We start from the raw sequence: 15,051 nt of genomic DNA, 5'->3' as shown, positions 1-15,051 counted from the left end.
AGAGTTAAAAAAAGTCCTTCCAGTTGAAGGGAAATAATACCATATAGAAATTTGGTTCTTTAGGAGAAAATAAACAGCATCACAGTTTGTTAAATATCTGAATGATTGTAAATATCTTATAATTCCTTTAAAATAACATGTACCATTTAAAACAAAATTATGACATTTTCTGGTGGAGTTTATAATGTATGTTAGAAATGTTACATAACTATAGCATAAAGGATGAAGGGTGATAAATGAACCTACATAGTTACAGGATTTCAATATTTTTTGTGCAAAATAGTACAAAATTAACTCTAAGTATACTGTATAACTATGGATGTATATGGAAATACCTTGAGAAGCAATGAAAAATAACAACACAAAAAAGTATAGCTAAAATACCAACGGAGAGATTAAAATGGAATTCTAAATGTATTCAAATAATCTAAATGAAGGCAAGAAAGGAGTTACAGAGACTAAAAACACTGAGTGGGAAGCTGTGTGGGAAGTGTCAAACAGCAAATGAAAAATAAAATATAAGGCCTAAATTCAATCACATTAATAATTGCATTAAAGTTTAATGCAGTGAGCACTCTAATTAAAAGTCAGAGATTATCAGAATGGATTTAAAAAAGCAAGACCAAACTGCTTGTTGTCACAAGAGATATGCTCTATATAAGACAGAAGGAAGTTGAAAATAAATAGAAAAGATATGTTATGCAAATAGTAAGCATAAAAAGTCTAGAATCACTATGCAATACCAGATAAAATGGACTTCACAATAAAAAGTGTTATCAGAGATAAAGAAGAACACTTCACAGTGATAAGAGTTAAGTCATAAGTATGAACTAACCATCATGTATATCTTTGCAGCTAACACCAAAATCTTGAAATATTTGAAATAAAAATTGACAAAATTAAAGGGAGAAAAACACAATTCTGCATAAAGACTTTCACTTTTTTCTTCTGTCAACTAAAAGAATATTTAGACAAAAAACTCAATAAAGACGTAGATGATCTGAATAGCACTATCAGCCGTCTTGACTTAGTTGATATTTACAAAACCCTATATCCAGCAATTGTACAATATACTTTCTTTCTTTTTTTTAAGGTTTTATTTATTTATTCATGAGAGACACAGAGACAGAGACACAGGCAGAGGGAGAAGCAGGCTCCATGCAGGGAGACTGACATGGGACTTGATCCCATGTCCCTAGGATCAGGCCCTGTACTGAAGGCGGTGCTAAACTGCTGAGCCACCCGAGCTGCCCTGTACATATACTTTCAAGTGCATATAGTATGTTCATCAATATAAACTCTATGTTAAACCATAGAATAAGTCACAGTAAATTAAAACATAATATACTATCTGACCACAATGGAATTAAATTAGAACCTAAAAGCTATTAGACAATAGTAAGATATTAGGGAAAACTCAAATACTCAGAAATTACATACTACTAAATAATCCATAGGTCAAAGAAGAAATCCAAGGAAATTATAAAATATGTTCAACTAAGTGATAAGGAAAATCTAGTATTTAAAAATATATGAGATGAAGCTAAAACAGGGCTTAAAGGGAAATGTATAGCTTTAAATAGATATATTAGAAAAGAAAGGTATTTAAAATTAATGATCTAGGTTTCCAACTTAAGAAGACAGGAAAAAAACAAATTAAAGCCAAAGTAAGTAACAGGTAAGAAAATAACAAAGGAAAGGATAGTACTAAAGAAAAGTATTAAAACTAAACTTGACACGAAAGAGAGAATACACTCTCAATATCAAAAATGAAAAAAAGATTATCATTATAGATTCTATAGATATTAAAAGTATAATAAGGAAATTTTATGACCAAGTTTATGCCAACAAATTTGTCAACTTAGATGAAAAAAAAATGAGTATCTGAAAAATGTAACTAGCCTAATTGGCACAAAATAAAACATATATATGTATATATAAGACATATGTATGTTATATACATAAAGGTATTTATATATATAAAGGTATTTTATATCTTTATAAAAGACATATGATATATAAAGATATAGATATATAATATATATATATATTTGAAAGACATTTAATTTCTTGCCCAAAATCTACAGGCACTTCAGACTCATAGGTTCTCACTGGAAAATTTTCTCAAATATTTAATAAGGAAATATCATCAGTCTAAAAAATTTTCAGTAAATAAAATAGTAGGGAACAATTACCAACTTATTTTATGAAACCAGCATAGGCTTGATATTAAAATCTTAAAAGGAGCACACACAAAAAGAAAATTCACCCCCCAATCTTCATTAATATTGGTAAAAATACTTCCAGAGTACTAGTAAATCAAATATAACAATATATCAAAATCATGACTAAGTAGGTTTATCCCAGGAAGGCAAGATTAATCTAAAATTTGAAGCCAACCATTTTAATTTGCCATTTTAACATTATAATGAAAAAGAAAAATATATATTATATTCAATGCTGTAGAAAAAGCATTGACAAAATTCAACATTAGTGATTTTAAAAAATAACTCTCAATAAGCTAATAATAGAGAAGAATGCCCAGTCTATAAAGATCTCTGAAAAATTATATGAAAAAAGTATATTCAATAACACAATATTTAACATTTTCTAAAATCAAGAAGATTCACATTCTCACGACTTGTATTTAACGTTGTACCAGAGAAACTAGTCATAAGACAAAAGAAAAATAATAGGCATAGATGAGCAAGGAAGGAAAAGAGTCTTCTCCAGATAACATGATTACTTATGTGGAAAATCCTATAAAATCTACAAAACAAAGGCAGAACTGCATATTGAATTTAGCGGTGTTGTAGGGACACAAGATTAACACAGAAAAATCAATTTTATTTTATATGCCAGTAGCAGACAATCGGAAAATAATATTTAAAAAACAATTCTCTTTACCATAGCTACAAAAAACTAAGTAGTAAATGTGATCGAAGGTGTACAAGACTTCTACGTTGAATACGAATAAAAAAACCATTTGAGCAAATTTTAAGAAGACCCAAACTAACAGACAACACATGTCATTCATTGATTGGAAATTTGAAATTTTATATAGAAATGTGAAAGATAAAATATCCAAAGGTATATTGAAAAAGTTCAAAGGTGGAGAACTTCAAAACTTACTATAAATCAAGTCAGTATGGTGCTGGCATAAGGGTTGATAAATAGATTAGTGAACTAGAATAGGGAGCTCACAAACAAACCCTCACTTTCAACAAAATTATCAAATCTAGTGGAGAAAGGAAAACCTTTCAGCAAATGGTTAACTGGATACATATATGGCAAAAAAATAACCTTTAACTCCTACCTTATATCATAAACACAGATTAATTTGAGATGTAGACCTAATCATTGAAACTAAAAGAATAAATATTTCAGAGGGTGAAAATATTTCAAAGAGAATGAATATATGAGAATGCATTTTTACCAATAGGTGGGTAGAAGTTCCTTAGATCAATCAAAAAATCAATGACCACAAAAGAAAATTTAAGAAATTAGATCTTATTATCACCAAACATTTCTGTTCGTTGAAAGATATCATTAAGAAAATAAATAGGCAACCCAAAGACTAGGAAAACATATTTCTAAAACCATACCTAACAAATAAGTGGTATCCAAGACAAAGAATTCCCACAACTCAATAATAGAATGACAAACAATCTGCTTAAAAATTTGAGTAAAGAATTGAACAAACACTTTGCAAAGTTGTGTTTTTTTTCCCCCTTCATGCCTATACAATTTACTATGGCTGCGTAAAATATTATCCGAAGCTTAGTGGCCTAAAACATCTAAAATATCCATCTACAATTAGAGACGGGCTCGATGGGGACGGCTCATCTCTGCCTCGGATGCATCAGCTGCCACAGCTCAAAGCCTAGGGGCTGAAACCCTGGAAAAGATTGCTGCTCACCGTAGCAGCCGGTGCTGGTGCTAGCCCTGCGACGTTCGCTGGGTCCGTTGGCCAGAATATCTCTAAGTAGACTCTCCGTGTGACCTGCACTGCCTCACAGCCTGCGTGGTAGGTTTTAGGAACCAGGGATGAGGAAGATAGAGAGAAGGATAGAGAGATTGGGAGGGTGGGGTCTTCAGTCCCTTTATGATCTAAACTTGGAAGTCACACGGCATCACCTCTAGGGCGTCCTGTTCATCAAAACAGCGGCAAAGTCCTGCTCGGGTTCAAGCAAATAGGAAATAGACTTCACTTTTGATGAGGTATAGCAAGATTCTGGACGATGATCTGGGATCAGCAATATGCCTGTACCCAATTTTGGAAAAACAAACCAAAAAAAGAAGATGTCCACTGGAATGTTTCATTCCTACTTCTATAATCGGATTACAGTACCTATTATTGCAATAAAACTCCTCTGCAAATATCACAGGCAACCCAATAGTTGTCCAATCGTCTGGTATTTCTTCTCTACCCGTCTTACTTTTCTCGCCTGCAACATTTGGCAGGTTGACCAATTCCTGCTCGTTGACCGACTTCCACCTTGGTTCCCTGGCATCGCCAGCTCCTCATCTCCTTGGTGCTAGAAGGACGTGCCTTCTCAGACTCCATGGTAGGTTCTTGTTCTACGGCCCATCCCTTATATTGGATATTTCCCGAAGTTCCACTCTCGCTCTCTTCTCAGCACTCTATCTAGTCTCTATGAGCAGTTGCGTAGCGTCTTGTAACTTCATTGACCTGGCGTACCCTGAACTCCAAGCAGAAACCAGTGTAGCCAGTGGTGTGATAGACCCCTGTGCCTTTGTGTCCTCCAGGCAACTTGACCTCTGCTTCTTCAAAACCAGCCTTACCTCATACATCTAGTTCTATGCGTCCCCCATGTCCCCTCCCCACCTGTGCTTCTCCTTGCATTTGCTAACCCGACTACTTTTTGGAGGCCGGGTGCCATTCTTGGTCCCTCCTTTTCCCATGTGGCAACAGTACGTTGGTAACCACGCTCCATTATTTCTAGCTCCTTATAATCTCATACATGTTCTTTTCTCTCCATTGTTTCTGTGGTTGACTTGGTTATTTCTGTGGTTGCCTTTATTATTTTCTCATGGACTATTGAAAAAGTCTTGTAACTGGTTTCCTTATTGTGCCCTCCAACTCACCCTCCATACTGTAGGCACAATAATTTTTTTTAAATGCAAAGCATATCACAGTACGCTTTGGGGAAAAATTCTTCAGTGGCTTTCTATTGCCTATCACAGTATGAAATCTAAAGTCCTTACATGGCATATCGGATTTTGCAGGCTGTGGCTCTGACTCTTTCGGTTTAAATCTGATTTTTAATCTAACCAAATTAATAATAGTATCTACAATTTACAAAGCACAATGTGGAGATCGCATTCATGATCTCTTATAAAATTTATAGCATTCCTTTATATTGGCAACTAAGTAATATTTATAGATATGTAACACATAATTTTAATGCATATTTAATAATTTGTTAATATTTATAATTATTATGATTTTACATAAATTGAGATTAAGAAAAGTTATCAGCCCAATGTCCCATAATGAGTTAGTGACATCGCTGGGTATTAACTCAAATGCCAGTCAGCCTACTGCCAGAGCCCAGGAGTCTATATCCCACAGAGTGGCCACAACTAACTACTTGAAGTGCTTCGAATGTGCCATGATTTTTAATCCAGGTATTATTTACATTGGGTTACTGTTTCCTTCCATTTTTATAAATAAAAGAGAGTTGAATCACATTTCTTTTTAGTTTGCATAGCTTGTATTCAAAGGAAATCTGTCACTCAACAATTTATCAAATTTATTCCAAAAATTAATTGTCAAAAAGTAGATTAGTTTTCTCATAATAGTGTGACAATTTTTAGGCCTGAAATGTCTCTTGAAACAATTTATCAAATTTTAGATCTACTGCCTAAAATTTCATCCCAGAATGAGCAAGAAGTGAACTAGAAGGTCTTCTTTGCATTTTCATGATAATTAATGCTGGATACCTTGAATACAAACTTGGGTTTTTCTTGACAATTAGCTGATGTTTTCTCAACCTTTACAATGGAATAAGCAGTACTTGATGCATCGTAAAGATTTCTTTTCTTAAATGGATAAACTAAGCTGTGAAAGTTTTCAAGATGATAATGACAAAGTCATGACATTTATTTATTTTGCTCCTGTGGAGACAGACTCATTGCAAGCTTCTTTCATAGAAACAGAAAAAAAGAATGTATTTTCTGTTAAAACTTGAAGGGTTGGAGTGATTTCAAAATATGCACATAGCTAGGAGGTATATATTTATGCTTTTTGGAGGTTGCTCTATGTCATTTTGACGGGGAGACCAGATGTAAGTAGATACAATAAGAAACCACTATAAATTTTCCTCTGACGACTCCTGTAATTGCAGCAGTAGTTCAAAGGCCTATGTTTAATTTAGAGATGTACCTGCACGGGAAATACTGAATTATATAAACGTTCATTTTCTAAATGTTTGTCCTACTTAGCGCATACGAACGCAACTTCCCCATGTTTTGTTCTTGATGAGATAAATGAATCCATAATCAGCCTTTGCACAGAGAAAATGAGCAGTAAGAAAAAATTCCCATTAAAGTTTGTTCTGAATTATGTTTTGTTTTTCTAGCTCAGTACTGGAGACCTCCCTATGTTTGATAACCTCTTATGTATCTATCATCACTGCTAACATTTCTTTCTCTAGTCCCAGTGGCAAAGGTATGTGTATTTCATTTCAGATGGTATTTCAGCCCATTTTAAAAGAGATAAGTGGACCATTTTCATTGTGAACATGAATTAGTGAATTAACCTCACTGACCTTCAATTTTCTTGTGTAACACAGAGTAATAAAAGCACCTTTATGGGTTTGGTGAGTATCAAAAGAGATACCATTTTTGCTGTATAAACTGACAAGTTGTGAATATTCATGATCTGTAACCTATGAATTATTCTTCTCAGCAGTCCCATCCTAGAAAGACTCTTAAGGGATAATTTTCTATGCTGAAAGAATGAAAATATTTGCGATATTTTAAAATATTTTAAATTTGTAAACCTGTTTAGTAGTAAGAAGACATTTCCCATTATTTTTCCTTCTACAAAAAAGGTATGACAACAATACACAACTTGTAGGATTCTTGCACTAATTCAGTGAAAAAACTACACTAAAATCCCTCAGAAGAGCACAGGGCATATAGTAAGCACTCAGTAAATATATTGTTATTACTAATGTTGCACAACCAAGTCCACAGGCAAATATTTGGAGGCAACAGGGACCAATATAGAAAATAATCTATTATTCTCATTACATAAGGCTAGTTGGTTTCCTCCAGTGAACATGCCCCAAGAAATTGGATACGAACACGGGCTGAAGATTGTGTAAAGAAACATTTCCTCTTCTCCTTTTACTGTATTCGCTCCATAAACACATTTTGTAAATTTCCCAAATAAATATTTGATAGGTGTCAACCCAGTGAGCTTGAATTTGTAAGAACAAAAAATAAAAGCCAAACAAACAAAACGGATTTCTTAATTGGAAGAAGATAACCCATCAACTACGAGACCTAACCAAGAATTGTGAGGATTATTTACTTAAATCCTGAAGTACTTTTACTTATGTGCTATCCATTGCTCCAAGTACTTTATTAGCTAATTTAGTGATTATGATATATGATATGGGAACATCTGTTACTATTTCCACTTACATATAGCAAAATTTCGCCACATAAAGAACACGTAAATTTTTTAAAGCACGCATTTAGCAACTGGAGTTGATTGGAACACAAGTAGTCTAGGTTCACAGCCTCTGCTGTTAATTACTACATAGGCTTTTTCTAGAAACTTTAGCTGCCCTCTCTACCACAGCTTCTTTCTTTGACCTATGCAAAATGTTCAATATCCCACCTCTTGGCCTTTTGGCTTATTGGGTCATGGATTCAAATTCAAATGAGAATGATTACTATCTTATCATTACTTGGTCAGGCAAACATGGTTATCAGGAGCCCTCATGTCTCAAAATAAAAACGTAGATGTTCTTTTCTTTGCTGTGTGAACCTAACTTATTCCACTGTTTTCCATAATGCATTATTTGTATGTGAGTTTGTGTGTGTCTATTTTACAAGGGAGGATCTACGGTTAATTAAGTGGGAAATGCTAAACAAATTTAAGTTGAATTTTTAAATCCTAGGACTCCTCAAAAACTTTGATATTTCGTGTATGTTGGGATTACTCACAGAGGAAATTAAGGAATAAGAAAAAATATTTCACAGCCTCATTTTGATTGGAATTTTTTTTATACAGAAAATATCAAAATCTCACACACATAATGCTTTGAAGGAAAGATTTTTTGAAATGCTTTGTTACTTTGAGACATAGTTTCTTATTTTTCTGGAGAAGAGTTTATTTTTTATGATTTAAATTAGGCAAAAATCCTATAATTTTGAAAAGAGGAAAGAAAAAAGCTTGTATTTACATTGCTTTGTTTCACCACTATGATTTGATGTAAAATCTGTTAAAATATCTAGAAAATTTATTCCTTAGGAAGCTGGAAGATAAATTAGAACAGCAGGCTGAAATTTATACTTAAACTAATAGAGGGCATCTTGCAAATTTATGTCTCATTTCTTAATGACAGGAAATCTCTATTACTCATCTTTGTATCTCTGTGCTTAACAGAGTTTCTTTCACAGAACAGGTCTGGATGGAATAAAACTTTCAAGGCAAACTTTCTCAAAGAAATTCCAAGTAGAAATGCCCATCGAGAGTGACTTAAGATATTTTTTTCCCAGGGGGCACCTGGGTTGCTCAGTGGTTGAGCATCTGCTTTTAGCTCAGGGCGTGATCAAGTCCCATATCAGGGTCCTTGCCAAGAGCCAGCTTCTTCCTCTCCTTCTGCTTATGTCTCTGCCACTTTCTCTGTGTCTCTCATGAATAAATAAATAAAATATATTTTAAAAAATATTTTTCCCAGAAACATTGCAATACTCTCATAATGCAAAAGTATATCATCTATCATCTATCTATCTATCTATCATCTATCTATCTTAAAACCAACAAAAACTTGACTATGACCAAATACAGAAAAAAAAATGATGCTAATTGATATAGAAAAGAACTTCTGGGGGATCCCTGGGTGGCTCAGTGGTTAAGTGCCTGCCTTTGGCCCAGGGTATGATCCTGGGGTTCCGGGATCTAGTCCCACATCAGGCTCCCTGCATAGAGCCTGCTTCTCCCTCTGCCTGTGTCTCTGCCTCTCTCTCTCTGTGTCTCTCATAAATAAATTTAAAAATAAAAAATAAAAAAAAGACTTGCTTTCCTATATAAAAAAAAGAACTTCTGAAGATATGAACAGCAGTATTTAAAATGAAGTGCTTTCAATTTTTCACATTCTTATCTTCGCCTAGTGTTATAAAATAATTACTATTCCAAAAATTAATTTTTAAAAAATAGATTAATTTTCTCATAATAGTGTGATAGGTTTTAGACCTGAGATGTTTCTTGAAATCTAGGAACTTCAGTCCATGATGCTCAATGCTTTGTATATAAATTCTACAAGAAACATGAAAGATTTATTTAACAAGCTTTATTGAGTGTCTACTAAGTAATCATTCACTCTCTTCTCTCTCACCAAAGTTCAATATTTTTATAGATCCTAAAGCTGGCAATCAACACCTTGACACACAGTTATGTTAATTTGGAGCATCAGAAACATATCCAAAACCTGCAGTTTTGGAAAAACTTGCTTAGCTATTTTGTAGGACTTAGACACAGAACATTAATTTTATTCACACAAGCTATGCCGTTGTGTAATTAACAGTACTGCTACTAAAAACATAAAAGATCACAGAATATCCTAGCCCACTGTCCTGCAAGCCATATAGGTCAATGTCCATTGTCTAACCATTGAGACACTTGAGGTGTTCCAAAGGACAGAGTAGGTGTTAGAAGTATATAGCAGTGGTTCCAAGGTGATTCAACTCAGGCTGACAGTGCTGCTTATCTACACCCACGGGAAGTATAGATATAGAACTAGAACATAGGAAGAAAACACCTTCTTCCAGACTCAAATGTGAAGACTGCCTCTGTTAACATTTGGCCCAAACACTTCGACTTTAATACCCTGTCTTCAGTACACGGAATTGTTCTTTATATTTAGATGTGACTGATAGAACTCTTCCCTGATAGTAGAATATGGAGTTCGTTAAAATATTTATCTTTTGTTATACATCCTTTTCTTCTGTCTCCCCATCTCTATCTTTCTTTTTCTCCACAGCTGTTTAAAGATGTTTTTTTTCTCCGCAAAAATTTTTCAATATGTAATGCTCTGACTTCAAAACAGGCCGTGATGATGACATATACCCAGACTTTAAATATCTATCAGTGACCTATGTGTTACCAACTTAATGAAGCCTATAAAAATTTCAGATGGTTGGTAGATTTTGCTTCATTTTAATAGCAATTGTTAGACTTAAAGTAAAACTATCTGTTCTATATTTATAGCATGAATGCCTCAGGACAAAAGCAAATCTCTTCCAAATGCAACCTACTTCCTTAATAAAGATGATATTCATTTGAGATTCCTTTGGTCAAATCTTTCAAAAAACGCATCCCACGCACTCTTACATAGAAAGGTATTAGAAGATGTCTAAATAAAATAATAAAGCCAACAATGAATATATTGATTTAAATAGTAACTTTATTATACACTTTAATTCTAGAATTCTATCCTATAATGAAATATACATACTAAAAAAATGCATACAAGTAAACTTTCCTTTTACTTTAGATACAGAATTTTTACTTTATTTTGAAAGCACCACAAAAATAAAACACCAAAAAGCAAAACAAGGTAGGCACTGTAATTATTTTATAAAATTTCTGATATTTAATCATTTCAGGAAGCAGAACTCAATGTCCAAGAAAGTTTGCAACAGAAATAGACCCACATATGATCCAGATATTGGAGTGCTGGGACACAGACTTAAAATAGTTATTATTGATATGTTCAAAGAAATAGAGGAAAATGTCGAGAGAGAGCTGGTTTGTGTAAAAAAAAAATTCATATGGAAATGCTTATGAAATATAATCATGGAAATAAAGAACTTGATAGATTTATTATAACAACAAATTAAACCAGCAGAAGGAAACAATAGTAAATTAGAAGACAGAGTAATGAAAGGTTTCCAAATTGATACACAGAGACAAAGAGAAGGATGAAAATGCACAAAAGAGTAAAAGGGTCATGGTGAAAGGATTTAAAGTAAATATAATTAGAGCATAAGGAGGAAAAATATTTGAAAAAATAGTGGTTAACAATTTTCTAAAACCAATTAAAGATATCAGGCGGTGTGATTCAGGGATTTCTATGAACCTAAGAATGTCAGACAGACCACTCTTAAGCACATAATAGTAAAATCTACATTGCTTTCAAAGAAACATCAATGAGTCTAACAGCTTACACATCAATAGAAATAGAAAAGCCAAAGACAAGAAACTGCATTGTTAAAGTGCCGAAAATAAAGTAGCTTCAACCTCAGATTCTACACAAAGCAAAATTGTTCATCAGTAAGTAATGTAGAAGAAAGAATTTCTAGACAAAGATTGAGATAATTTATTGTCAGCAGACATGCAGTTCACAAAATACTGAAGGGTACTCTTCAGACAAAGAAAATAATCTCAGATGAAATCACAGAAGGGAATAAAGAGCACCAGAAAGATAAACTGTAGGAAGTACTACTGGGGATTAGTGTCTTAGTCAGGATCTAGCCAGGAGACGGAAACCAAACCAGTTATTAGAACTGAGGAAATCTAGTGTAAAAACTTGTTCACTAGTCAAAGATACTTAACTATTAAAAGAGGCAAAATAGGTCCGTAAGTAGACTGTGCAAGGCAAACAAAACAAACAAACAAAACCAGCTGCTGTTTTGAGACTAAGGGAGAATGAAAACTAAAAGAACTGAGGACTTACGAGCTTCGCCCTACTACCCCCTGCTTCAGCCCAAAGCTGAAATTCAGACTTTTACAAAAAGACCATGGCTCTCTCAGGAACAGGCCACATCACGGTGGTGAAGAACTTTCCCGAGGGCACAGGCCACAACCTAAGGTCTTTATAAATGACCAACCACGGCTGGAAAACACCAGCAGGCTGGAGCTGTTGTCTGGAGCTCAGCTCCCTTTGCTGGCAAAGGTGTTGGAGAATGTGACCGTAGCTGCTATGCAGCCCACTGGGGCTTCCCAGGAGCAGCCATCGGGTGGGGGGACATGGGTCCAGACGGGGCTACCACAAAGGCACAAACAGGAGCTCGAGAAAGAACTACTGGGTATGGAGAGCAAGGCTTGATGGTGTGGTTGAAACTGGTCTTTGAGGTCCATAGGGCATCCACGCCAAATCCATGGACCCGGTCGGAGGCAAGTGCCTTCTTGCTGCTATTGCTTCCATTGTCAGTAGGGCCCTCTACTGACAAACTCTAACTCACATTGACCCAGATGGCAAGGAGAATTGTTCACAGGGCAGCCAGAGTATCACAAAGCCAGAGTATCACAACGTATATTTGGGGCCAAGAAAAATAACTTGATAATTGGGTCACTGATAATGTGTCTGGTATGGTTTAATAGTACCACAGTACATGTTAATAATAGCATAGAAATTGGGAGTGGGGTGAAAAAGTTATTTTTCTAAGATCTTTGGCATCTCTTAAAAAAATGGGAGGCATACTAATTTGAAATAGAATGTATCAAGTCAAGGATATTTATCTGAATCTTGAAGGGACAGTTAAAATCGAAGACAAATAGAAGCTGGCTTTGAAAATTCCCTAAGCAGGGACTCCTGGGTGGCTCAGTGGTTAAACATCTGCCTTTGGCTCAGGGCATGATCCTGGAGTCCTGGGATTGAGTCCCACATCCGCTCCCTGCAGGGAGCCTGCTTCTCCCTCTGCCTGTGTCCGCCTCTCTCTGCGTGTCTCTCATGAATAAATAAATCATAAAAAAGGAAGAAAATTCCCTAAGCAGACAAAACCAGTTTAGTTATACAAACAAAGCTTAGTTGAGTTTATTTTGCAAGACTAACTTGATCTGGGTCATTTCTTGCTTATGTACTGGAAAATTATAAACAAAAACTTAAAACTTTTCCAAAATTGATATGAGGTAACCACTAACCAATTCCTTATCATTTCAGAAAATTCTGATATTATAATCAGAATAAATGTGAAGAATAAACAGTCACTGCCTCTTCACTGTAAGTCGTATTATAACAAAACTTAATAAAATGCTTTATACTCCTGAGCCTTTCTGTGTTTTAGTTTAAGTGCTCCTGGTTTGCAAACTGCCTTTTTTGGTTGGGCGCACAAGAAACTTTTACTCATTACTACTTTGATGATTCATTGGTTTTTACTTCTGTTGTTTCTCAACTTTTGATAGAATTTATTAAAAGGATAACAAAAGACAGTATGGCTGATAAGTTCAAAAAGGGAACAAATAGAATAATTAAACATGATTGATCCCACAAATACAAGAAAATGAATAGAAAAAAAAAGAGATATACAAGAGCAAAAATTAATATGGTATACTGAAACCCAAATAAATTAGTATTTATATATGGGTATATGTTAAATTCTCAATTAAAAATAATGATTTTAGAACTGGAATGAAAATATAAAGAAAGACCAAGATTCGAAGTAAAATGAAGAAAAAAGAGATACTGTAAAAACTGAGTAAAAGCAAGGCAGGGAAACTCTATAATAGACAACTTGGACTTGGAGGCATAAAGTATTATTAGGGCCAAATGGGACTTTTTACAATAATAAAAGGGTTAATTCAACAGAAACACAACAGTCCATAATTTATATTATGATGCAATTAATAACATGGACTCAAAATACCAACAGCAAAATCTGGCAGGATTATAGGAGACATAGGAAAACGTGTAATTTTAGCTGGATATTTTATCATAACTCTGTCACTAACTGAGAAAAAAAAACAGACCAAATTCAGTAAGGAATAGAAGATTTAGATATCTTGATTAACAAAATGTGCTAATTTACATGCTTAAAGCGCAACATCAACAAATGGAGAATACATTTTATATTCAAGTACACATGGAACATTTACTAAAATTGACCAATTATTGTGCCATAAAGCAAGTCTCATCATAATTCAGAGCATTGGCTGACCATAGAGAACTTAAGCAAGTACGCAATAATAAAAAGATGACTAGAAAATCTCCCAATACTTTGAAGTTAAGCTACACACTTGTAAATAACCCATGGGTTATTTCAAAATGAATATTAGAAAACATTTTGAATAAATTATATTAAAATGCTACTTATCAAAACATGTGGGACCAGCTAAAGGGATATGTTTATATATAAATCCATAAATTAGAAAATAAGAAAAGGCGAAAATTAATGATTATAATCATCTATCTCAAAAAGCTTCAAAAACAAAGCAAACAAACAAACAAACAAAAAAACAAAACCCAGCAGCAAATTATCCCCAAAATATGGGGAAAGGGAAATAGTGACAATGTGAGAAAATTAATGAAATAAAAACAGACATACAATAAAGGAGATAAAAAAAAACATGCAAGTTGATTCTTCATAAAAGTAAATAAAGTCGTTCATCTTTTAGCAAGATTGACCAAGAAAAAAAGAGAGAATAAATGAAAAAACCACTTTCAGGAATAGAAAGGAGGATATAATCACATACCCTATAGATATTACAAAGTTTAAATGAGGATAGTATGACAACTTCATACCAAAACTGAAATTGAAATAAAATGGAAATTTCTTGCAAAATAATTTAACAAAATTAAAATTAAAAAAAATCTTTATAATCTCATATTCATCCAATAAATTCAATCCATAGAGCCTTCTCACAAAGAAAACTCCCAGAAAGACCCATATTGCCTGCATAGTTAATGAAGTCAATTCTTTCATTTGTGGTGTAATAATACATGAACTCTTTCAGAGGGTAGAAAACGAGGTAAAACTGCCCAAGTTGTTTTTTGTGATCAGTATTATGTTGAGAACAAAATAAAAGAATGCTAAGAAAAGTAAAGTATAGAACATTTACACCATTCTAAA

General features: G+C 33.8%; 1 long non-coding RNA gene across 1 annotated transcript in view; it reads right to left on the bottom strand.

Moving 5' to 3' along the window:
- LOC140637507 (uncharacterized) overlaps positions 1-15,051 on the bottom strand; it is a 125,653-nt gene that overhangs the window by 12,166 nt on the left and 98,436 nt on the right. The gene's annotated exons all lie outside the window — the stretch shown is intronic.

Source organism: Canis lupus, chromosome 8 (genome assembly GCF_048164855.1).
Source record: "Canis lupus baileyi chromosome 8, mCanLup2.hap1, whole genome shotgun sequence".
Classification (NCBI taxonomy): Eukaryota; Metazoa; Chordata; class Mammalia; order Carnivora; family Canidae; genus Canis; species Canis lupus.
The sequence above is the reverse complement of the archived record's forward strand: the minus strand, read 5'-3'. Positions and strand labels throughout refer to the sequence as shown.